Source organism: Pristiophorus japonicus, chromosome 2 (genome assembly GCF_044704955.1).
Source record: "Pristiophorus japonicus isolate sPriJap1 chromosome 2, sPriJap1.hap1, whole genome shotgun sequence".
In the NCBI taxonomy this organism is placed as follows: domain Eukaryota; kingdom Metazoa; phylum Chordata; class Chondrichthyes; family Pristiophoridae; genus Pristiophorus; species Pristiophorus japonicus.
In genome coordinates this window covers 122797378-122820138 of record NC_091978.1, presented here as the reverse complement: position 1 = coordinate 122820138, position 22761 = coordinate 122797378, and the positions used below count along the sequence as shown (strand labels likewise).

The 22761-nt window shown below is 45.2% G+C and overlaps 1 protein-coding gene and 1 pseudogene across 1 annotated transcript in view; both read right to left on the bottom strand.

Moving 5' to 3' along the window:
• Positions 1-22761, bottom strand: part of rab3c (RAB3C, member RAS oncogene family) — a 388416-nt gene that overhangs the window by 201407 nt on the left and 164248 nt on the right. The window lies entirely within an intron of this gene.
• On the bottom strand, positions 1374-1552 carry LOC139251354 (U2 spliceosomal RNA; annotated as a pseudogene).

Genomic DNA, 22761 nt, shown 5'->3' with positions numbered 1-22761 from the left:
GACACTTCACGTGCCCAGGTCATAAACAAGTTTCCCTCGCTGTTCAAACCAGGCATTGGGAAGTTCCAAGGAGCAAAAGTGCAGATCCACTTGATTCCAGGGGCGCGACCCATCCATCACAAGGCACGAGCGGTACCGTACATGATGAGAGAGAGGGTGGAGATCGAGCTGGACAGGCTGCAACTAGAGGGCATCATTTCGCTGATCAAATTCAACGAATGGGCCAGTCCGATTGTTCCAGTCCTCAAGGAAGACAGCACCGTCAGAACCTGTGGTGATTACAAAGTAATGATCAATTGTTTCTCCCTGTAGGATCAATACCCACTACCAAAAGCAGACGACCTATTTGCGATGCTGGCGGGAGGAAAAATGTTCACGAAGCTGGAATTGACCTAAGCCTACATGACGCAGGAGCTGGCGGAATCATCGAAGGGCCTCATCTGCATCAACACGCACAAAGATCTCTTCATTTACAACAGATGCCTGTTTCGGATTTGATCGGCCGCGGTGATATTCCAGAGGAACATGGAAAGCTTGCTGAAGACGGTCCCGCGCACCGTAGTTTTCCAGGACGATATCTTGGTTATAGGTCGGGACACCGTCGAGCACCTGCTAGTCGGCTTAATTGTGTGGGGCTCAGGTTAAAACGCTCGAAATGTGTTTTCCTGGCACCTGAAGTGGAGTTCCTGGGGAGAAGAATCGCAGTGGACGGCATCAGGCCAACGATTCGAAGACGAAGGCAATCAAGAACGCACCGAGACCACAGAACGTGACGGAGCTGTGGTAGTTTCTAGGACTCCTTAACTACTTTGGTAACTTCTTACCGGGTCTTAGCACATTGTTAGAACCACTGCACTCTTTACTGTGTAAAGGAGGTGAATGGGCATGGGGTAAAAGCTAAGAAAATGCCTTTGTGAAAGCTAGGAAACTGTTACGCACAAACAAATTGCTTGTGTTGTACGATCCATGTAAGCGTTTGGTACTAGCATGTGATGCGTCGTCATATGGTGTCGGGTGTGTATTGCAACAAGCTAATGAATTTGGGAAATTGCAACCGGCTGCTTATGCATCCAGAAGTCTGTCTAAGGCTGAGAGGGCCTACAGCATGATCGAAAAAGAAGCGCTAGCATGTGTTTATGGGGTAAAGAAAATACATCAATATCTATTTGGGCTCAAATTTGAATTGGAAACCGACCATAAGCCACTTATATCTCTCTTTTCTGAAAATAAGGGGATAAATACGAATGCATTGGCCCGCATCCAGAGATGGGCGCTCACGTTTTTTTTTTAATCCAATTTTGTTCCAGATCAACTCTAACGCCAAAGATCACTTTGCGCCAATGTGTTTGATCTTAGGCCAAAAGGCCGAGAGGCGAAGTTGCACCATTCCTGGAAATATTGCAATACCAGGTCGGTGCATGGAGTGGACGGGGCATGCCCCTGATCCAGCTCCCTGTCCAAAAATCAATTCAATATCATGTCCCCATAGGGGATATTAAACTGATAAGAACAGATACTACACTTGATCTTAGCCAAAAGGCCGAGAAGGCTCACGTTGTCCACATACAACTACTCCATCCGCCACAGGCCAGGCACAGAAAACTATGCCGATGCTCTCAGTAGGCTGCCATTGCCCATCAAACGGGTGGAGATGGCACAGCCCGCAGATTTAGTCATGGTAATCGAAGCATTCGAGAGTGAGCAATCACCTGTTACCGCCCGGCAGGTTAGAACCTGGATGAAGCAGGACCCCTTACTGTCTTTAGTAAAAAACTGTGTGCTCCACGGGAGTTGGTCTAGTGTCCCGTTAGAGATGTAGGACGAAATAAAGCCATACCAGCGGCGCAGAGATGAAATGTCCATACAGACAGACTGCCTCCTATGGGGTAATTGGGTAGTGGTACCAAAAAAGGGCAGGGACACCTCCACAGCACCCACCCAGGCATCGTAATGATGAAAGCGATAGCCAGATCCCATGTGTGGTGGCCCGGTATCGATGCAGACTTAGAGTACTGCATGCACAAATGTAATACATGTTCCCAGTTAAGCAATGCACCCAGGGAGGTGCCATTAAGTTTATGGTCTTTGCCCTCCAATCCGTGGTCCAGGTTCCATATCGACTATGCAGGCCCATTCTTGTAAAAAATGTTCCTAGTGGTTGTAGATGTGTACTCCAAATGGATTGAATGTGAGATAATTTCGGCAAGCACGTCCGCTGCCACCATTGAAAGCCTGAGGGCCATGTTTGCCACACGGCCTGCCTGACGTCCTTGTGAGTGACAATGGGCCATGCTTCACCAGTGCAGAGTTCAAAGAGTTCATGACCCGCAATGGGATCAAACATGTCACATCTGCCCCGTTTAAACCAGCGTCCAATGGTCAGGCAGAGCGAGCAGTGCAAACAATCAAGCAGAGCTTGAAGAGGTTAACTGAAGGCTCACTGCAGACTTGCCTATCCCAGGTCCTGCTTAGTTACCGCACAAGATCCCACTCACTCACTGGAGTTCCTCCCGCTGAACTGCTCATGAAAAGGGCACTTAAGACAAGGTTCTCGTTAGTCCACCCTGATCTACACGAACAGGTAGAGAGCAGGCAGCAGAATACATATCATGATCGCGCAAATGTGTCACACAAAATCGAGATTAATGATCCTGTATTTGTGCTGAACTATGGACAAGGTTCCAAGTGGCTTCCCAGCACTGTCGTGGCCAAAGAGGAGAGTAGAGTGTTTCAGGTCAAACTTTCAAATGGACTCACCTGCAGGAAACACTTGGACCAAACCAAACTCAGATTCACGGACTATCTAGAGCAATCCACAATAGACTCTACCTTTTTTGGCCCTCCAACACACACAGCAGTGGCAACCGACCCAGTGGTTGACCACGAAGCAGAACCCATCACTTGCAGCAGCTCAGCAGGACTCACCATGCCCAGCAAGGCCAGCTGTACATAAGGAGGCCTCACAGGCTGGAGAGGCACTCTGAGACCTGTAATAAAGGACTACGGTCACACATTATTTTGAGCTTGCAGTATCTGGTCTGACTCTTTATTCAAGACCTAACAGGGATGTGATAATGTAGATAGAGAGAGAGTAATGGGTGGAGGTGCAAGGTAAGTTGTTGCAAGTAAGGATGAGCAGGAGTAGGATAGGGATGTGATGAGTGGCATAGCAGGATGAAGTTAACAAAGGCATGGGTGAGGGTTTCAGCAGCAGATGAGCTGAGGAAGGGGCACAGGCAGGCGATGTTATGGAGGTGGAAGTAGGTGATCTTTGTGATGGAGAATATATGGGGTTAGAAGCTCAGTTTGGAGTCACATAGGATAAAGAGATTGTAAACAGTCAGGTTTAACCTGAGACAGTGGCTAGGGAGGGGGAAGGAATTGGTGACAAAGGTACGGAGTTTACAGTGGGGGTCGAAGACAATGGCTTTGGTCATCCCAATGTTTAATTGAAGGAAATTACAGCTCATCCAAGACAATGTTGGACAAGTAGTCTGACAGCATAGAGGCAGTGAAAGGGTCAAGAGAGGTGGTGGAAACATAGAACATGTTGTCAGCATACATGTGGAAACTGACCCCATGTCTGCAGTTGATGCTGCTGAGGGACAGTATGTAGATGAGGCAGAGGAAGAGGCCAAGGCTAGACCCTTCAGCAACTCCAGATGTAATGGTGCAGGCAGAGAAGACGTTGCTGGAGATGTTCTGGCTCCAATTGGGTAGATCGGAGCAGAACTAAGTGAGGGCAGTTCAACTGAGCTGCACTGCGGAAGAGAAGTGTTGGAGGAGTATGACTTGTTTGACCATGGAGTTGCTGGAAAGATTGGCATTGATTTAGGAAGTGATAACTTTGGAAATAAATGGAGGTTGAAGATGGGATGGTAGTTTGGGGTAGAATTTTTGAGGAGGGGGTGAGGACGAATGTTTTGAAATGGTAAGAGACAGTACCCGAGGTGAGGGAGACATTTACAATGTCAGCTTGCATGGAGGCCAGAAAAGGAAGTTGAGTGGTCAGCTGTTTAGTGGGAAGAAAGTAGGAACTGTAGGTCTCATGGACAACATTAGCTTGGAGAGCGCATGAGGGGAGAGAGGAGATAAATTAGAAAAGGACGTGTGATCAGGGCTTGGACAGAGTGAAGCTAAGAATGGTTTGGATTAGTGGGCAAAGGGAAGGTAGAGGGAGTAGCAGAAGCAGCTGAACAGATTTTCACAATCTTAGTGACAAAGAAGTTTATTGTTGGAGGTGAGGGTGGCAGGCGTAGTGTAGAGAGGTTTGAGGAGATGGTTGGTAATGGAAAGAAAAATCCGGGCATTATTTTTGCACTCCAGGAGTAGTGCGCAGTTTTGACTGAGGGATGTGAGGTTTGATTATGTTTGATGTAGCCCAGTCAGATCCAGTCCTGGATGTATGCTATCTATGTGAGACGGGAAGGAGGATGCTTGATTAACTTTCAGCTGGTGCACTGGTGGAAAGATGGATGAGAGAGATTAGGCCCGTTAGGGTTGCTGCTCGTAAAGTGACGAATGCCTCGCTGGGCCCTTTGGAGAATGCCGAGGAAGGCACAGAGAATAGGAGGATTTGTGCCACGAATGGCAGTAGGAGAGTGGGAAGCCAGAGGAGTAGTGATGGCTTGGGGTAGAGATTAGGGAGAGCAAGTACCCAAGAGGGCAGAAATGATAGGTGGCAACTCTGAGCGGTTCCAAAAGAAAAATAAAAGGGAGATAGAAATAATGGGCTCGGGTCCAGAGAAGTGGCCATAATTCACATGTAAATGGGCACGGAGGTAATTCATGTTACATAAGCATGGCAGAGAGTATTAGAGACGTGTCCTGGTTGTAAATTGAGAACAGAGAAGAGAAGATATGAGTAAAATCAAAGTTGAACCCCAAGGTCCAGTGTTGGGATGAAGTTGACTTGTATTCAGGATGAAGTCAGCTTGGAGCATTGATAAAGCAATGACCAGATTCAGAGACAGAGACAGTAGAGAAGAGGGAGTGAATTCAGGATCTGTTCAAGGGTCAGAGTATCACAAGCCCATTAATTTTGGGTCTTAAATATAAAGTGCAACTGCTGAGATACACAGGTTGCTTTTAGCAGGTGGTTACAGAAAAGCCAGTAGGTTGCAATAGCTAGGAGCCTGTCTTAATTCTTGGGATGGTAAATGGTGTGCTGGGGTTGGGTGAAGGAAGAATCTGAAGAAAATACATAACTACATAGAAACATAGAAACATAGAAAATAGGTGTAGGAGTAGGCCATTTGACCCTTCGAGCCTGCACCACCATTCAATAAGATCATGGCTGATCATTCACCTCAGTACCTCTTTCTGGCTTTCTCTCCATACCCCTTGATCCCTTTAGCCATAAGGGCCATATCCAACTCCCTCTTGAATATATCCAACAAACTGGCCTCAACAACTCTCTGCGGTAGAGAATTCCACAGGTTAACAACTCTCTAGTGAAGAAGTTTCTCCTCATCTCAGTCCTAAATGGCTTACCCCTTATCCTTTGACTGTGTCCCCTGGTTCTGGACTTCCCCAACATCAGGAACATTCTTCCTGCATCTAACCTGTCCAGTACCGTCAGAATTTTATACTTTTTTATGAGATCCCCTCTCATCCTTCTAAATTCCAGTGATTACAGGCCCAGTCGATCCAGTCTCTCCTCATATGTCAGTCCTGCCATCCCGGTAATAGACACTAGGGAGACAAAATTCAGTATCGCCCTGTTTGGGGGTGGTAACGTAGGCGAGGTGGGACTTCTTACGCCTGGCACGGAAGTCCCGCCCCGGCCACGAAATTGGGGTGGTGAAGTAACGGGCAGCACTGCGAAATGGACAACAAAGGCCGAACTGATAATTCAGCCAGGAACAAAACATGGCGCAGCGCACCTCCCCTTTAAGTGTTGCCCCATGAATGGACTCGCGAGGCGGACATGGACATCGCCAGTGGCAGCCTCAGGGCACTATCCAATTTCCACTGTGGGCAAAAACAGGTCGCTGCACACAGCGATGAGGTCATCATTGCCGGCACAGCGACCCGCAGCACTACCGGTGGGAGCGGGGTGCTGCCAGTTTGCGCCTCCGCTAACTCCCGCGCAATTTCACGGGGGGGGTTAGCGCCCCCCCACCCTGGGCCGAGAAATAATTGTTGCGTCGCTAACAGGAGACGCAAATGATGCAAATTTCTCCCCTGTAAATAGAGCCAGCATGTATTATTTTCAACAATTGGAAATAGAATTTATTAAGTAATTGACTATTTAACATTATTTATTGTTGGTTAAGGGTTTCATGATTAATATAATGCAAAGCAAACAAACTGCAATGTTAGCCCTTTCTCCTCATAAGAAAAAAAGGGAAACAAAGTTTCTTTAAAATTAATTGCATTTTAGAGAGCAAAGACGTAAATTTTCAAAGGATTGGGATATTTCAAACAGGGAAACCTAAGGCATAATCAGTGTAACAATCAGTTTTAAGCAACATTTTCGCAACATGGAACACAGCATATGCATGATTTGGCACTGTTGGTGGTAGAATTGCTAATTCTATGATGCCACCACGAACACTGCCAATTAAAAACACAGAATTTCTACATATGCAATTAATGTCAAGCAGAGCAGTATGTGAGCTTCCCTGCTAATACTGCAACGTTGAATATGGCTGGGTAATCAAAATGCAGTTGTAAATTTCTACCCACTGCAGCCTAGCTACACTTCCCAGGCAGAAGAACAAGAGATGTGACAGCCTGTTATTCCTGTCCCAAACAGGGACAATCATATTCATCAGTGCAGGAGGATACAATGCCTGAGGTACATGAGATGACTAGAGATTAATGAAGATGACAAATTTACATGGGTTAGTATAAAGAAAAATTGCACCGGATAAACCAATGGGATTGCAGTCAAACACATTTCCAGCCAAATAGGCAAAGATTATACATTCACTATGTATGATCTTCCAAAGCCCACTGGATTTGCAAATTCGATGAAGGTAGCAAATGTTACACCATTATAAAAGGGAGGAAAAGACAAACTAAGCAACTATAGGTCAATGAGCTTAACCTCAATGGTGAGAATCCATCATCAGGGGGAGAGCAAGTAAGCACTTAGGAAAGTATAAGCTGACTACAGAGAGCTAGCATAGTTTTGTAAAAGGTAGGCCATGTTTAACTAACCTAACCTCAATGGTGAGAATGCATCATAAGGGGGAGAGCAAGTAAGCACTTAGGCCATGTTTAACTAACCTAACAGAGTTTTTATTTTGATACAACTACTAAGGTATTAGATACAGGAGAATCAATAAAATCCATATACATAGATTTTCAGAAGGTAAGGTTCCAAACAAGAATTACAAGTGGAATTTAAAGTGAATGAAACTGAAGGCAGCCTCTAATTGGTTGGTAGGTAGATGGCCGAGAGCTTGGAAAAAAAGGAACCTCGGCAGATTGGTGGGGCATGACAAGTAATGTTCCCCCAGGGATTGCGACTGGGGCCCCAGTTTTCCATTCTATATTTAAATTACCTGGATTTGCAAATAAATGAGATTATATCCAGATTGGCAGATGAGACTGAACTAAGCGATATAAAGAGAGACTTTTGGTTTGGATGCCAAATGGGCGGTTTGTCGGTGATGCGCTCACCCAATGTGACAGTCAGGAAGCTCGAACCTCTTTCAAGTTCAGGCCTCAATAACAGTTTGCTGCTGGCCTGCGGGTACCAACCAGGTGCTCTGCTGCAGCTCCTCGGTTTCCTGTGGTGGAAAGTTGGCCGGCTACTCCATGCAGCCAGCCAGCAGGTGAGGCCTGTTGGGGGCGGGTGGGTGGAGACAGAAGCGGATGCCATGGGGGTGAGAATGGGATGGTAGTGGGCAGGAATATTTTTGTGGGGACCGAAGGAGCATGCCTGCTTCTCTAGGCCTCACTAACATCTGTCAAAAAAAGCCTCCAAAACCTACCTTTTTTTTTGAAAAGAGGCCTCCAGCGGTCTCTTTAAGGATCGTCGGTTAGGCCTCATAACACTTAAAGAAATGGAACTGCCTATTTGTCGTTAAAAGTTGCACCTCTAAACAGCTTTCATTTACCTCCTCCCTTCCCACCATCCAGGCCTCCAAACACTCCCTCCAGGTGAAACAGCAATTTTCTTGCACTTCAGTATACAGTATTCACTGCTTACGATGCGGTCTCCTCTACATTGGGGAGACCAAACACATATTGGGTGACTGCTTTGTGGGACACCTCTATTCAATCCACAGGTGTGGCCCCGAGCTTCCGATCACCTGTCACTTTAATTCTCTGTTCCACTCCCACTCTGACCTCTCTGTCCCCGGACACTTACACTGTTCCAATGAAGCTCAACGTAAGCTTGAGGAACAACACCTCATCTTTCGATTAGGCACTTTACAGCCTTCCGGACTCAACATCGAGTTCAACAATTTCAGACCATAACCTCTGCCCCTATTTTTTCAGATCGTAGCTGTTGATGATTCTGCTATTCCCATTTATACCTCTTCTAGACTCATCTTTTGTTCCTTTACTTGTCCCATTACCATCTTCTTTTGCTTTGTACAATCATACCTTTTGTCATTTAATATCTCCTGCCTTCCACCCTATCATGACCTTCCCTTTTGCTCTTTCCTCCCCTCCCATGCAGCTGCACTTTCGTAATATCTGTTACATCACTAACTTTTTCCAGTTCTGACGTTTCTCTCTCCACAGATGCTGCCTGACAGGCTGAGTATTTCCAGCATTTTTTGGTTTTATAAGAAGTTTCCCGTCTGTTTTTGGCAGGATTTCTGGGAACCCATTTAAAGGTCTGCTAAAAATTGATTCAGGCACAAGGTCCCCACCAGACTTTCAACGGCTGGTCGCCTGTTTTTCAGGTGAGAAATGGGCGACCAACAGTTGAAAGTCTCTCCCATTGTGAATTATGAAGAAGCAAGCAGAAAATTACCAAGGATATGTGAGCAAAATTATTTCCCCAACTGTCTACATTTATAAATATTATATAATTTTAGGTGAAACTGTTAAGTTAAAAACTCACTTCCTGGTGGTTGGTTTCCTGAGCAGGCCATCATCTATCAAATGTTTTTAAAGGAAATATCACATTTTGTTGTTTTCCTTAACTCTCATTGCATTTATTCATGATTTTTATTCTCTTTAAAAGGCAGTTTTGATTAGTTGTTTTGATTATTTGTCACAAATCTAATTTTACATTTTCTTTTTCGGTCCTTAACGCAAATAGTTTCTTGCACTGAAACCCTTGTCATTTTGCCCGATATTGGTTCCTTGTAATTGATCCATTTTAATGTTGTGCTTGGTCTGATCAAGTTCCTTTGGCTTATGCAGCCTTCACAGTAATAGATATAAAAAAATCCAAGCACACGCACCTTCCACCCTTCAAGATTTAGTTTGGACCTGGAATTTTAAGTCCATTATTGAAACACTTGTGAACTTTTTGACGTGGAAGCGAGTTATCCTCGGTTCGAGGGACTGCCTATGATGATGATTAACCGGGGAACACTGGAAAAGTGTGTTTGGCCAGGTATTCCTATTTTAAAATTAGATCCTGCTGATCGCTTTGATCAAGTTTTGATTCTAGAAGGGCTATTTCAAAAAAGCAACAGTATAGGTGATTACAATACATTTGGGATGAGGGCTTTACATGATAAAATAATGGATTACAGAGAAAGTTGATCAAAGTAATACAGCAGCTGTAGCATATATGGACATTCGGAAGGCATTCGACAAAGTGCCTTACAGGAGGCTTATTAAGAAGACGGAAGCCCCTGGAATGAAGGGGAAAATCGTAGTATGGCGACAAAATTGGCTCAGTAACAGGATGGGTGTTTTTCAGACTGGGAGGTGGTTTGCAGTGTTCAGTCTCTGGTGGGCGCTAACGGGGTACAAACTGATTTTCACCCGGCGGGGGCGGGGTTGGCAGTGGGGCACTACCGGCTCCCGCGAAATTGCGCAGGAGTTAGCGAAGGCGCTGACATGGTAGCGGTGCGCCCCGCTAGTAGCACCCCAGGTTGCCACGCAACCGTCGATGACATCATCACCGTGTGCGGCGACCCCTTTCTGCCCCAGGCCAGCGTCCTGCAAGGCTGCCATGAGCTGCGTCAGCGCCAGCCTGGCGGGTTGCAAACCAGGCTGACATTTGCTCTTGGGGCAGAAGTTAAAGGGGAGGTGGGGAGTACCGTCATTTTGCCGTTTTGGCCAACTCATCAGTCGGACTATCTTGAGTCTCCGTGCCATGATCCCAGCCAGAATCGTGCAGCCTGACACTCCTTTTGGGTTCCGGGCTGTGGTCTCTGCACCATGTTTCCCTGGTGGCCCAGTGGAGGCCACCAGAGGTCCGGTAGAGTGTGCAGCAGCCCTCCCCTTTAACGGAAGGAGAGGGGCATTGAAATGTGTCAGTGCTACATGGAGAAACTGCATAGCGCTCCGCGATGCGCCCAGGTAGCACCACCGAACCCGCCCCAACACAAAGTGGAGCATGTAAGCATCGGTGTGAACATCGACACAGACTTCAGGATTTTGGACTTTTAAGTTTTGGACATTGCTTTTCCATATTTCATTTACTGCAGAAGAGCTGGCAGCATGACTGGGATAGGCCCAGGAATGTTCCACGTGAATACACATCAGGTGGGCGGGGATAGTCTGGGATGAGTCAATGGCTGAAAGCAGGATCCTCATTGCAGGCTGATGGAGGACCCTTTTGTCATGTAATGAGAACCCATCAGTGAGAGATCAGATAAACTGGTCAGTGCTCAAGCCATCATCCTGGAATGAGATAGCCCCGGAGCACGGGAACCTCAGGACAAAGGAAGCTATTGGCCACCCAGACTTGTTGGAGCCTTTATCCCCAGGAAGAGCCCAGTAACAAAGGCACAGGCCGGAGATGTGATTCATTGCTCTTTAGTTGGACTGCCTCAGGCACAGCACTGTTTTTGGCGCTAGGATTCAGCAAGCATTTTTTCAGGTATAAGAGAAGGTAGTTTGCTGCCATCTCTCTCTCTCTCTCTCTCTCTCTCTCCTCTTCTACGCTTGCTTGCTTCATTCAACGCATTCAAGGAACGAGCACTCCATCGGGGACGGATAGAAGAAACCATCATCTATGAGAAAAGAGAGCCTCGCTATTTCGACTGGGAAGCTGACCTTGAGAGGGGACTTGGAAACTACAGGTTGGTACAGAACCAGAAGATACGTCTCATCGGGAGAAGCAGTGAGTAAGCCAAAGAGGTAACTGGTGAGCATTATCCCAGCCCACACATCCTTTAGACCACCACATAGTGTGAAGGGGTGTCATGTGTCCCAACCAAGCCTTAGGAGTTTAGTGGGAAGGTTCTGCGCGGATCATGGGTGTACGCACAGTCTGTTGGACAGATCCAGTGGTGCACTATTGATCCAAGCAGGGGTGGTTTTAGTCATGGGTACTTCGCGAAAGTGGCCTGTTCAGACCAGCCAGTATTGTACTGTGTTTGTTTTACACCACCAGGGTGTGTTTTACTGGAAGCAGATGCATGCTTTAACTTGAATAAAAGCATTGTGATGGTTGAGACTGAAAGATCTGTCTATAACTGAGTATTCTATTCACTACTATAATTCCCGGGTCTGGAACTGTTGTAAGGGGGATGATTCGAAACCATCAAGGGCAAAACCACTTACAAGCACGCGACATTGCACTCCACTTACTGTGAGGGATGGTAGCCGCAATTTCGCAGCCAGGGCGGGACATCTGCGCCAGGTGCAGTAACCCCGACTCAGTTACTGCCCCCAAACGGGGCGCTGGGGAATTTCATCCCCATATGAGTTACTTGGGTTTATAAATAAAGTAATAGAATATAAAAGCAAAGAGATGATGCTAGAACTTTATAAAGCACTGGTTAGGCCTCAACTGGAGTATTTTGTTCATTTCTGGGCACCAGGAATGATGTAAAGGCCTTAGAAAGGGTTTAGAGGAGGTTTACCAGGATGTTACCAGGGATGAGCGACTTCAGTTATGAGGAGAGGTTGGAAAAGTTAGGACTGCTCTCCTTGGAACAGAGAAGGTTAAGAGGTGACCTAACAGATGTTTTCAAGATGAGGAGAGGTTTTGAGAGTAAATAGGGAAAAAAATATTCCTTCTGGCGAGTGGGTCAATACATAAATTCAAATTGATTGCAAAAAGTTCTAGAGGGGAGATGAGGAGAAATGTTTTCACATAGAGAATTGTCGGGATCTGAAACACTCTATCTGAAGAGGTGGTGGAAGCGGATTCGATAAATCATTTTAAAAGGGAATTGGACAGGTACTTGAGAATGAGAAATTTACAGGGTTACGGGCAAAAGGTGAGGATGTGGGACTAAGCACGATTACTCTTTCAAAGAGCCAGCACAGGCATAATGGCCTGAATGGCCTCCTTCTGTGATGTAAGCTTCTATTTGTTGTCCAAATAAAGGTTAAAGTTTGTATTGTAGGAGATGAAAGGTTTTGCTTAATAGTAAGAATTCCCCTCAAAAGCAGAATCACTTCTCTTACAAGGCCCAATTAACTTTGAATGGTTGCTAATTCACTCTAGCAACTTCCATGCAAACCGGTTGCAAACTTCCATGCAAACCAGCTTTGTCAGGACACCTCTCTTATTTACATTGCAACCTATTTGCTACCAATCAAAAATGTTTCATCAATGCTTCTTAGAAACTAATTCGAATAGAACCAGCAAAGCCTTAGTCTTATGGTCACACAACAAACTTTCTTCAATATTAATTCCTTATTATAAAACAAGAACCGTAGCCGCACCAATGAACATACCAAGCTGTCTGATTTCTCCACCCTAGCCCCCAAATATATATATATATGTATTTTCAGACAAGTTGAGGTAAGATTGCTTTTCCAAGTACCTTCGTTGGCTGTATGCTCGCCTCCTCTGTCTCTGTCTACGCATTACTCTGCCACCTCTTCGATTGATTCTTTCAGAAACCAGCGTGTGAGCAGTTATGAGTAATGGCACAGAAAGCATCACTAGCAATAATTTTTTTCACTTGTTATAAATGCACTTTTCATTTACAAAATGCCTAATGTACTAAGCTACAATTGTACAATAAAATATAAGTATAAATCTGAGTCGATCTATCTGTAAAATAGCTTTAAATAACTAACAAATATCTCAGCGGCAGTTGTTTTTGCTGCCACCTCCCTTCCTCCAAAATTCAAAACAGCGTCCGTAGTGCCCATTTCGATGAGGATGGCCTGGAAAAAGCAACTATTATCCAGTGATGTACTCGGTGAGCAATCAGCCCGGCGAAGTGCTGGTGATGTGCCGAAAGTTGGGATGGGCGATGTGCGGGGGGGTTACCTCAGCGATCAGTTCGGCGATGTGAGCCGAAACTTGGGGGCTTAATTTTCCGGCGATGTTTCTGGCCTAGTTTCCACTTTTTGGTCAAAATGGGCAATAGAGGTCCGTTTTGGGCGATATATGGGTGATGTGAAGTGTAAAGTCTAGCCCATAGAAGTTTACGGCATGGAAGGAGGTCATTTTAGCCCATTGTGTCCACGCCGGCCAATAAGAGGCTATCCAGCCTAATCCCACTTTCCAGCTCTAGGTCCATAACTCTGCAGGTTACAGCACTTCAAGTCCACATCCAAGTACTTTTTAAATGTGGTGAGGGTTTCTGCCTCTACCATTCTTTCAGGCAGTGAGTTCCAGACCCCCACAACCCTCTGCGAGAAGACATTTCCCCTCAAATCCCCTCTAAACATTCTACTAATTACTTTAAATTTTGTTGTTGACCCCTTCGCTAAGGGAAATGGGCCCTTTCTATCCACTATATCTCGGTTTTATATGATTTTATACACACCAATGAGGTCTCCCTTTAGCCTCCTCTGTTCCAAGGAAAACAAACCCAGCCTATCCAATCTGTCCTCAGCCAAGATTCTCCACTCCCGGCAACATCCTCATAAATCTCCTCTGCACCCTTTCCAGTGCAATCATGTCCTTCCTGCAATGCGGTGACCAAAACTGCACGCAGTACTCCAGCTGTGGCCCAACCAGTGTTTTTGTACAGTTCAAGCATAACCCACCTGCTCTTATATTCTATGCTCGGCTAATAAAGGCAAGCATTCCTTCTTAACCACCTTATCCACCTGGCCTGCTACCTTCAGGGATCTGTGGACAAGCACTCCCAGGTCCCTTTGTTCCCCTACACTTCTCAGTGTCCTGCCATTTAATGTGTATTCCCTTTCCTTGTTAGCCCTACCCAAATGCATTACCTCACACGTCTCTGGATTAAATTCCATTTGCCACTGTTCTACCCACCTGACCAGTTGATTGATATTTTCCTACAGTCCGCAGCTTTCTTCTTCATTGTCGACCACACAGCCTATTTCTGGCTGACCGCGGGCCTCCATGTTTGGGCACATGTGCCTGGGTCCAAAAACAGGTGGAGACAAATCTCCCTCTCGATGGTTTTTTTTTAATAAATAGATTTTGATTCCGTTCCCTTACAAAAGGTACTGAGGGAGGCATTTCTAATATCTTTCAGGAAGAGTCTTGGCGTCCCCCATAACCAGCAGTGTTTGACCAATTCTCCAGCTTCTTCATCAAGATAGACATCAGATGTGTGCCTCTAGTGGCTGTTATTACCATGCAGGGGTCAGTAGCAGAGGTCCACAGTGGGCGCAATTCTGGTGTAATTGCCGGGATCAATCCTGGTGTAATTGCCCACTTGTTTTGGCAATATAGTTCAGTAACCAAGAACATAAGGAATAGGAGCAGCTGTAGGCTATTCAGCCTTTCAAGCCTGCTCCGTCATTCAATAAAATCATGGCTGATCTTCTCCCTCAACTCCACTTTCCTCCCCTATCCCCATATCCCTTGATTCCCTTGGTATCCCAAAATCTATCGATCTCAGTCTTGAATATACTCAATGGCTGAGCAACCATAGCCCTCTTAGATAGAGAATTGCAAAGAGTCACAACCCATTTGCTTTGTTGTTTCCTACACTGCAATGACAGAACATGGTAAGTCTATGATCATTCCCAGATCTCCTTCAGACTCCTTGAAATTTGAAGTGTTACAAAATGAGAAATGCTTTGAAGAATGATGATGCAGAATAATGCTACATAGTACATAATAATGATACATAGATCAGTATTGAAAAAGAACTAATAAATATACTAATTGGAAAATTGCTGTACAATGTCTCATTAGGTTCTTCCAAATGGTATTATCTCTTAGTCACTGATATAATAATGGTTTAACAGCAATAAATTTGTTTTGATCATGCAAGACCTGACAAGCTTTATATATATATATATGCTTGTCGTTTAAAGTGCCACCTCAGCAACGGGTAGATCAGATTAGAATATGAATTAGATTCCAGTTCTTCCTTTCCCCGCTGAAAAAAAATCTTGTTTTTAGTCTTTGGTAATCACTTCCTGAGATCTTATCACAGAGAGCACGCAATAAATAATTCAGCCATTGCCTTTTTCCTGACATGTTGAGGAGACTTGTTTAAAAGACATATATATATATATATAAACACTTCCTTGCCATAAAGCCAAATGTAATTTGGTTGTAAATCACTACAGATCGGGATAGTTTGCCTATTTTTCCACAAAAAAAACGTGAACGTGAGTGTCATTAATTTCCATGGGGGTTCTTCTAATTGTCTGCCATAACTTCAGTGGAAAATTCGCAGAAACTCCTGAGATATAGCGTGAGCCCTGTTTTTGCAGTTTCTACAGGGTTCTCACAGATCCTCTGGAGAAGTGAAGGTGAATGATCAGAAGCACACCCATGGAAAGTCAATCCCAAATTCTTTAAAATGTGTTTTCAGTAAAATATGCCAATAACTTCTCAAGACAGCCCACAGGCAGACTAATCAGTATGAAAGATGGCGATATGCAATTAGTTAACAATGTCTAGTTATTAAGAAAAACACTTTGCACGTTGATGTTGGCGAAGCCTTTTGATGTCTATTGATCTGTGAGAAAGCATTTTAAAAAGCAGCACACTGACACCAAGGGGAAATTTTAACCCCCAAGGATGGGCGGGTTGGAGGCGAGTGGGAGGTAAAAAATGTTTAAATCTCAAACCCAACCCCAAAACCCCCTCCAACCCAGCCACTTCTGGTTTTAATGGAGGTGGGTTGAGAAGATAGGCAACTATTCTGCTCTCTGGACACGGGCCCATCGGTGAAATCTACTCAGGAGGCTGAATGCCTCAATTTTAACATGATTTTGATTTTTAACCCATGGAGACTGGGTTTCCCGGGGTTCTGGAATCCCAGCAGGTAAAAGGAGGTGTAGAAGGTCTGGATCCACGAGGCAAGTTATTAGCAGGAGTGTTTCCTCTAGGCCTAACAAACTAACCTCTTTACACACCCCGGGTGGGATCAGCTGATTCCTCCCACCGAACCGATCACCAACTCCCCCCAACCCCCGTGATCTCTGGCTCCCCCAATACCCCTAATATCCAACTCCCCCCCCTCACGATCTCCAACTCCCCCCACCCTACGATCTCCAACGCCCCAATATCCAACTTCCCCCACCCCCCTGTGATCTCCAACTCCCCCAACACCCCAGATCTCCAACTCCCCCCACCCCCCTGCGATCTCCGACTCCAACACCCCCGATCCCCAACTACCCCCACACACCCCGCCCACCGCGATCTCCAACTCCCTCATACCCCCAATATCCAACTCCACCCACGCCCCCCATCGTGATCTCTGACTCCCTCAGCACCCCCAATATCCAACTCCCCCCCCACCACCCCCCACCATGATCTCCGACTCCCCCAATATCCCCGATCCCCAACTCTCCCAGCCCCCCGCGATCTCCGACTCCCCCAACACCCCAGATCTCCCACTCCCCCCATCCCATTCTGCCATCTCTGACTCACCTCCCTCTCCATAATCTCCTACTTACCTGCATTCATTCCCAACTGCTATCCTGCCCGACAGGCAGCCAGCCTATTAATCAGACTGGCTGTCGGGTGGGAATACATTGAAAAAATTTGAAAGATGTCCTGTGGTTAATTTCAGCAGGACATCCGGTAACTCCTGCATCCCGCTCTCTTCACGGCCCCAGATACTCTGCAATGAGTGGCTCACTTCCTGGCCCTTCAGAGCCTTTCCATCAACCACAAAGCTCAAGTCAGGAGTGCGATTGAATATTCACTACTTGCCTGGATGGTTGGAGCCGCAACACCACTCAAGAAGCTGTACATCGCCCAGGACACAGCAGTTCGATGCTCCTTTCGTGGGACTCAGAGGCCCTGAAATTCCAGCCTCCCTGGGTGCGTACGATGTGCACGCACGCCTGAAGAGGCCCAGCAACTTCCGAGTTTAGGCGTGCGAAGCGCATGCGCCAGAACCCGGCACTTGCGATCTGGAACAAGGGCCTTCGAGGGCGGAGATTTGGGCTATTTGACTAACTCTTGCCCAGCGACTGTCCTTCAAACTCTTACGCCGAGTAAAAACAGGCGAAAGGCCTGCTTTTATCATAGAATCATAGAAATTTACAGCACGAAGGAGGACATTTTGGCCCATCGTGTCCGCGCTGGACCAACCAAGAGTTATCCAGCTTAATCCCACTTTCCAGCACTTGGTCCATAGCCCTGTAGGTTACGGCACTTTAAGTCCATCTCCAAGTATTTTTTTTAATGTGGTGAACCTTTCTACTTTTCACGCAGTGAGTTCCAGACCCCCACAATCCTCTAAAGAAACTTCCCTTCACATCTCCTTCCAATTACTTAAAATCTATGCCGATTGGTTGTTGACCCCTCTGCCAAGGGAAACAGGTGCTTTCTATCCACTCTATCCAGGCCCCTCATAATTTCATACAACTCAATCAGGTCTCCCCTTAGCCACCTCTGTACCAAAGAAAACAGACCAGCATCTCCAGTCTTTCCTTATAGTCAACATTTTCCAGTCCAGGCAACATTCTTGTAAATCTCTCTGCACCCTTTCCAGTGCAATCACATCTTTCCTGTAATGTGATGACCAGAACTGCACTCAATACTCCAGCTGCAGCCTAACCAGTGTTTTACACAGTTCAAGCATAACGTCCTTGCTCTTGTATTCCATGCCTCGACTAATAAAGGCAAGTACTTCATATGCCTTCTTAACCACTTTATCTACCTGGCTTGCTACCTTCGGGGATCTTTGGACCTGCACACCAAGGTTCCTTTGTTCCTCTTTTCAGTATTGTACCATTTAATGTGTATTCCCTTAACTTGTTAGCCCTCCCCAAATGCATCACCTCACACTTATCTGAATTGAATTCCATTTGCCACTGTTCTGCCCACCTGACCAGTACATTGATATCTTCCTGCAGTCCACAGTTTTCTTCTTCACCATCAACCACACAGCCTATTTTAGTGTCATCTGCAAACTTCTTAATCATGCCCCCCAACACAACATTCAAGTCCAAGTCATTGATATATACCACAAAAAGCAAGGGACCCAGTACTCTGCGGAACCCCACTGGATGCAGCATTCCAGTCACAAAAACACCCATCAACCGTTATATACATATATGCACATATACACACACATATATATATATATATATATATATACATACATACACACACATAATACACACTGCCCTCATCGACCCTCCTGATTACCTCCTCGAAAAATGTAATCGTTAGTCAGACACGGCCTTCCCTTAACAAATCCATGCTGACTGTCCTTGATTAATCCATGTCTTTCCAAATGAAGATTTATCCTGATTTTTTTTCCAATAATTTTCCCATCACTGAGGTTAGGCTGACTGGCCTGTAATTACTTGATCGATCCCTTTCTCCCTTTGTAAACAAAGGTACAACATTAGCAGTCCTCCAGTCCTCTGGCAGCACACCTGTAGCCAGAGAGGACTGGAAAATGATGGTCAGATCCTCTGCTATTTTCTTTTTTGCTTCTCTTAACAGCCTGGGATACATTTCATCTGGGCCTGGAGATTTATCCACTTTCAAAGCTGCTAAGCCCCTTAATATTTCCTCTCTCACTATGTTTAACTTGACTAATATTTCACACTCCTCCTCCCTCATTGCAATGTCTGCATCGCCCCTTTCTTTTGTGAAAACAGATGCAAAGTATTCATTATCATACCCACACACAGATTTCCTTTATGGTCTCTAATGGGCCCCACTCTTTCTCTAGTTATTGTCTTGCTCTTAATGTATTTATAAAACATATTTGGATTTTCTCTAATTTTACTTGCCAACATTCTCTCATGCTCTCTCTTTGCTTTCCTGATATATTTTTTAATTGCACCAGTGCACTTTTTATTTCTGCAGGATTGAGTTCTTGGTATCTGTCATAAGCTTCCTTTTTTTCTTTATCTTACCATGTATGGCCCTTGACATCCAGGGGGCTCTAGATTTGTTAGCCCCACCCTTTTTCTTTAAGGGAACATACTTGCTCTGTACCCTCAGGATCTCCTCTTTGAATACTTCCCACTGCTCTGACACTGATTTACCATCAAGTAGCTGTTTCCAGTCCACTTTGGCTAAATCCCATCTCAGCTCAGCTTTACCCCAAATGAGAACTTTTTTTCCTGGTCCACCTTTGTCCTTTTCCATAACTACCCTAAATCTTACTGAATTATGATCACTAGCACCACAGTGCTCTCCTACTGATACCCCTTCCATCTGCCCCTCTTCATTCCAAAACCAAGTCCAGAAACGCTCACTCCCTTGTTGGGCTTATTACAAATTGGCTACAGAAGTTCTCCTGAATGCATTTTAGGAATGTCGCATTCTCTGTACCATTCACACTACTTTTTTCCCAGTTAATATTAGGATAGTTGAAATCCACCACTATCACAGTTCTATAGTTTTTGCACTTCGCAGCAATTTGCCCACATATTTGTTCTTCTATCTCCCTTTGACTGTTTGGGGGACTATAGTACACTCCCAGTAGTGTGATCGCCCTTTTTTGTTCTTCAAATGAGGCCATATGGGTTGAATTGATGACCCCTCTAACATATCATCCCTTCTCACAGGTGCAATTGTTTCTTTAATCAATACTGTGACCCACATCCATTTTTACCCCCTCTCTATCCCGCCTGAAAACTCTGTAACCAGGAATATTGAGCTGCCATACTTGCCCTTCTTTCAGCCATGTCTCAGTAATAGCTATAATATCGTACTCCCAAGTATCTATCTGTGCTCTCAGCTCATCTGCATTATTCACTATACACCTTGCATTGAAGTATGTACCACTTAGTAGTGCCAAACTCCCTTGTTGTCTATTTTCTAGCCCTCTGTCTTCCAAATTCACTTTCTACTTTGCTGCTGCACAATTCCAGCTTTGCTTCTCTCCCCACTGCATCGCCAAGAGCATGCAGAAATCAAGTGCAGGCAGCGGAAAGAGCGTGCAGCAAATCTGTCCCACCCTCCCTTACCCTCAACGACTATCTGTCCCACCTGTGACAGGGACTATGGTTCTCATAGTAGACTGTTCAGCCATCTAAGGACTCATTTTAAGAGTGGAAGCAAGTCTTCCTCAATTCCGAGGGACTGCCGACGATGGTGATGATGATGACTATTCTCCGGTTCCTATCCCCCTGCCAAGCTAGTTTAAACCTCCCCAACAGCACTCTGAAACCTTCCTGCGAGGATACTGGTCCCGGCTCTGTTGAGGTGCCAGCGTAAGAGTTTTAATAGATAGAAAAAACTAATGTTATTACTTATTTTTATATTAAAAACCCTGTCTATGAAGGTAAGTTTATTTTTGACACTATTTAAAAAAAAAATTAATTTCAACAAAGTAAATTATAAAACATTTAATTTAATGCCATTTCTATTAATTATAAAATAGTGAAGTGTTTTTTTAATTTATGTTTGTGTTTTATTTGATTTCAGGGGCATTCTCATTGATCGCAATGGTAGCTCGGTGCTCCCATTACTATGACCGAGAATACTACGTGATCCCAGGATGTGCTTATGCTCCTGGAAGTCATTGGCCTCTGCATTGGGCTATGCACCTAGGCTCGGAGTGCAAGTGTTCGTTCCTCTGGGATCACCAGGTACTTTCATTAAAAAAATTTCAGTCGGAGGTATCCGCCCGTGGGAAGCCTCCGACTGCAATTTGTGGTCCAGTATCCACCCCGTCTACTACCAGCATACTATGGCTGCAATATGTAAAATCTAGAGGATACACCGCAGCAACTCATGAAGGTCCCTTTGACAACATCTCTCTCCTCTGTAACTTCTTCCCAGCAAGGAGGTCACAAGCAGCAATGATATGTAAATACCATCACTTCCAAGTCACATATGATCCTGACTTGGACATACATCGCCATTCCTATATTGTTGCTGGGTCAAAATCCTGGAATTGCCTACCTATCATTGTGAAACTTCAACATGACAGTTCACACACTAATGCCCTATATATAAGACAACTACTCTTCAGGAAACCAGGGAGGGGCAATAAATATGGGCTTGCCAGTGATGCACACATTCTAATACCAAATATAATTCATTTCATATTTAGAAAAGAAGGAAAAGAGAGCAATGCAAACAGTTCAGTTTGGACGTACACTTTATGGGCTCAATTTTCCCCAAAGCATTTTTTTGGCGTAATTAAAGAGTTACTCCTGATTTATTTGGGGCCCAAGTATGGCAAAAAAAAAGTGTTGTAAGTTTCTCCGTCGGATCTCTTCATTTTGGCATGGCCTAATCCGAGGGGGGTGGAGCCTTGATCGGCACCAAAAAGATCGGGTTGCCATGGTAACCAGGGATACAATGCGAGCTGAGGCTGCAAAGTGAAGCAAACAGCCACCTCGCAACACATTAAAAGAATTGAAAAACACATAGCACCACCTTACCTCCAACCCTGCCTGAAGGCTGTCCGGTCCGATCCCAGTCTCGGTCGCCAGTTCGGGTCTCTCTCTCTCTCTGTCTCTCTCTCTCTCTCGTACTGTGTGTGTGAACCGGGCATTGAGAATGGAACCGGACAGCCTTCCTGTGTGTGTGAACCTGGGACCGAGAATGGGACCGGACAGCCTTCAGGCAGGGTTGGAGGTAAGTTGCTGCTATGTGTTTTTCAATTCTTTCAGTGTATCCGGGCATCTGCTGTGCCGATTTCCTTAACTCGAGGGAAGGTTTTTCAGGACAGGCCACATACGCTGGCCTAATCAGAACTGGAGTAACTCTCAACTGGCCAAACTTCCCTAAATGGCCAGAAGTGGCGTAGGTGGCTGGTTACGCCCCCTTTGGCTAAAATAAAACTGACTTAAAAAATTTGTAATTAACTGAGTTACACTGGTGCAAATTGATTGGGAAAACTGGGGATTTTTAAGTTCGGCCAGAAAAAGCAGCCTGCTCCAAAAAAAATGGCTCAAATACTGTGGAAAATTGAGCCCTTTAAGTAAGCAGGTAAATTGCACTGTGCCTTTGGTGTTAATGATATTTTTTACCAGGTACCCAGAGACATTGAAGGATACATCATAGCAGGAAGTGAACTTATTTTTAGTTAATAGCTTTTAACTGCTCTATGTTTTTATTTCACATCCCTCAACTATTTTAAGTCCTGTAGTTTGCTGAAACTGAATGAAATGGAACAACAGCGGCTACAGGCTTATTAGCACTCATGACAAAGGAGTCCCAAGATACTTCATCGAATCAGATTTAATCGCATCAGGCTGGCAGGCATTGATAGCGCTCATTAACTGAAGTTACAGTGAAGACTTCTTTATTGACTATGAAGTCCAAGAGTTCCATGGAGATCTGTTTGCAATCACAAACAGAAAATGTCTATTAACACAAACCATTCACAG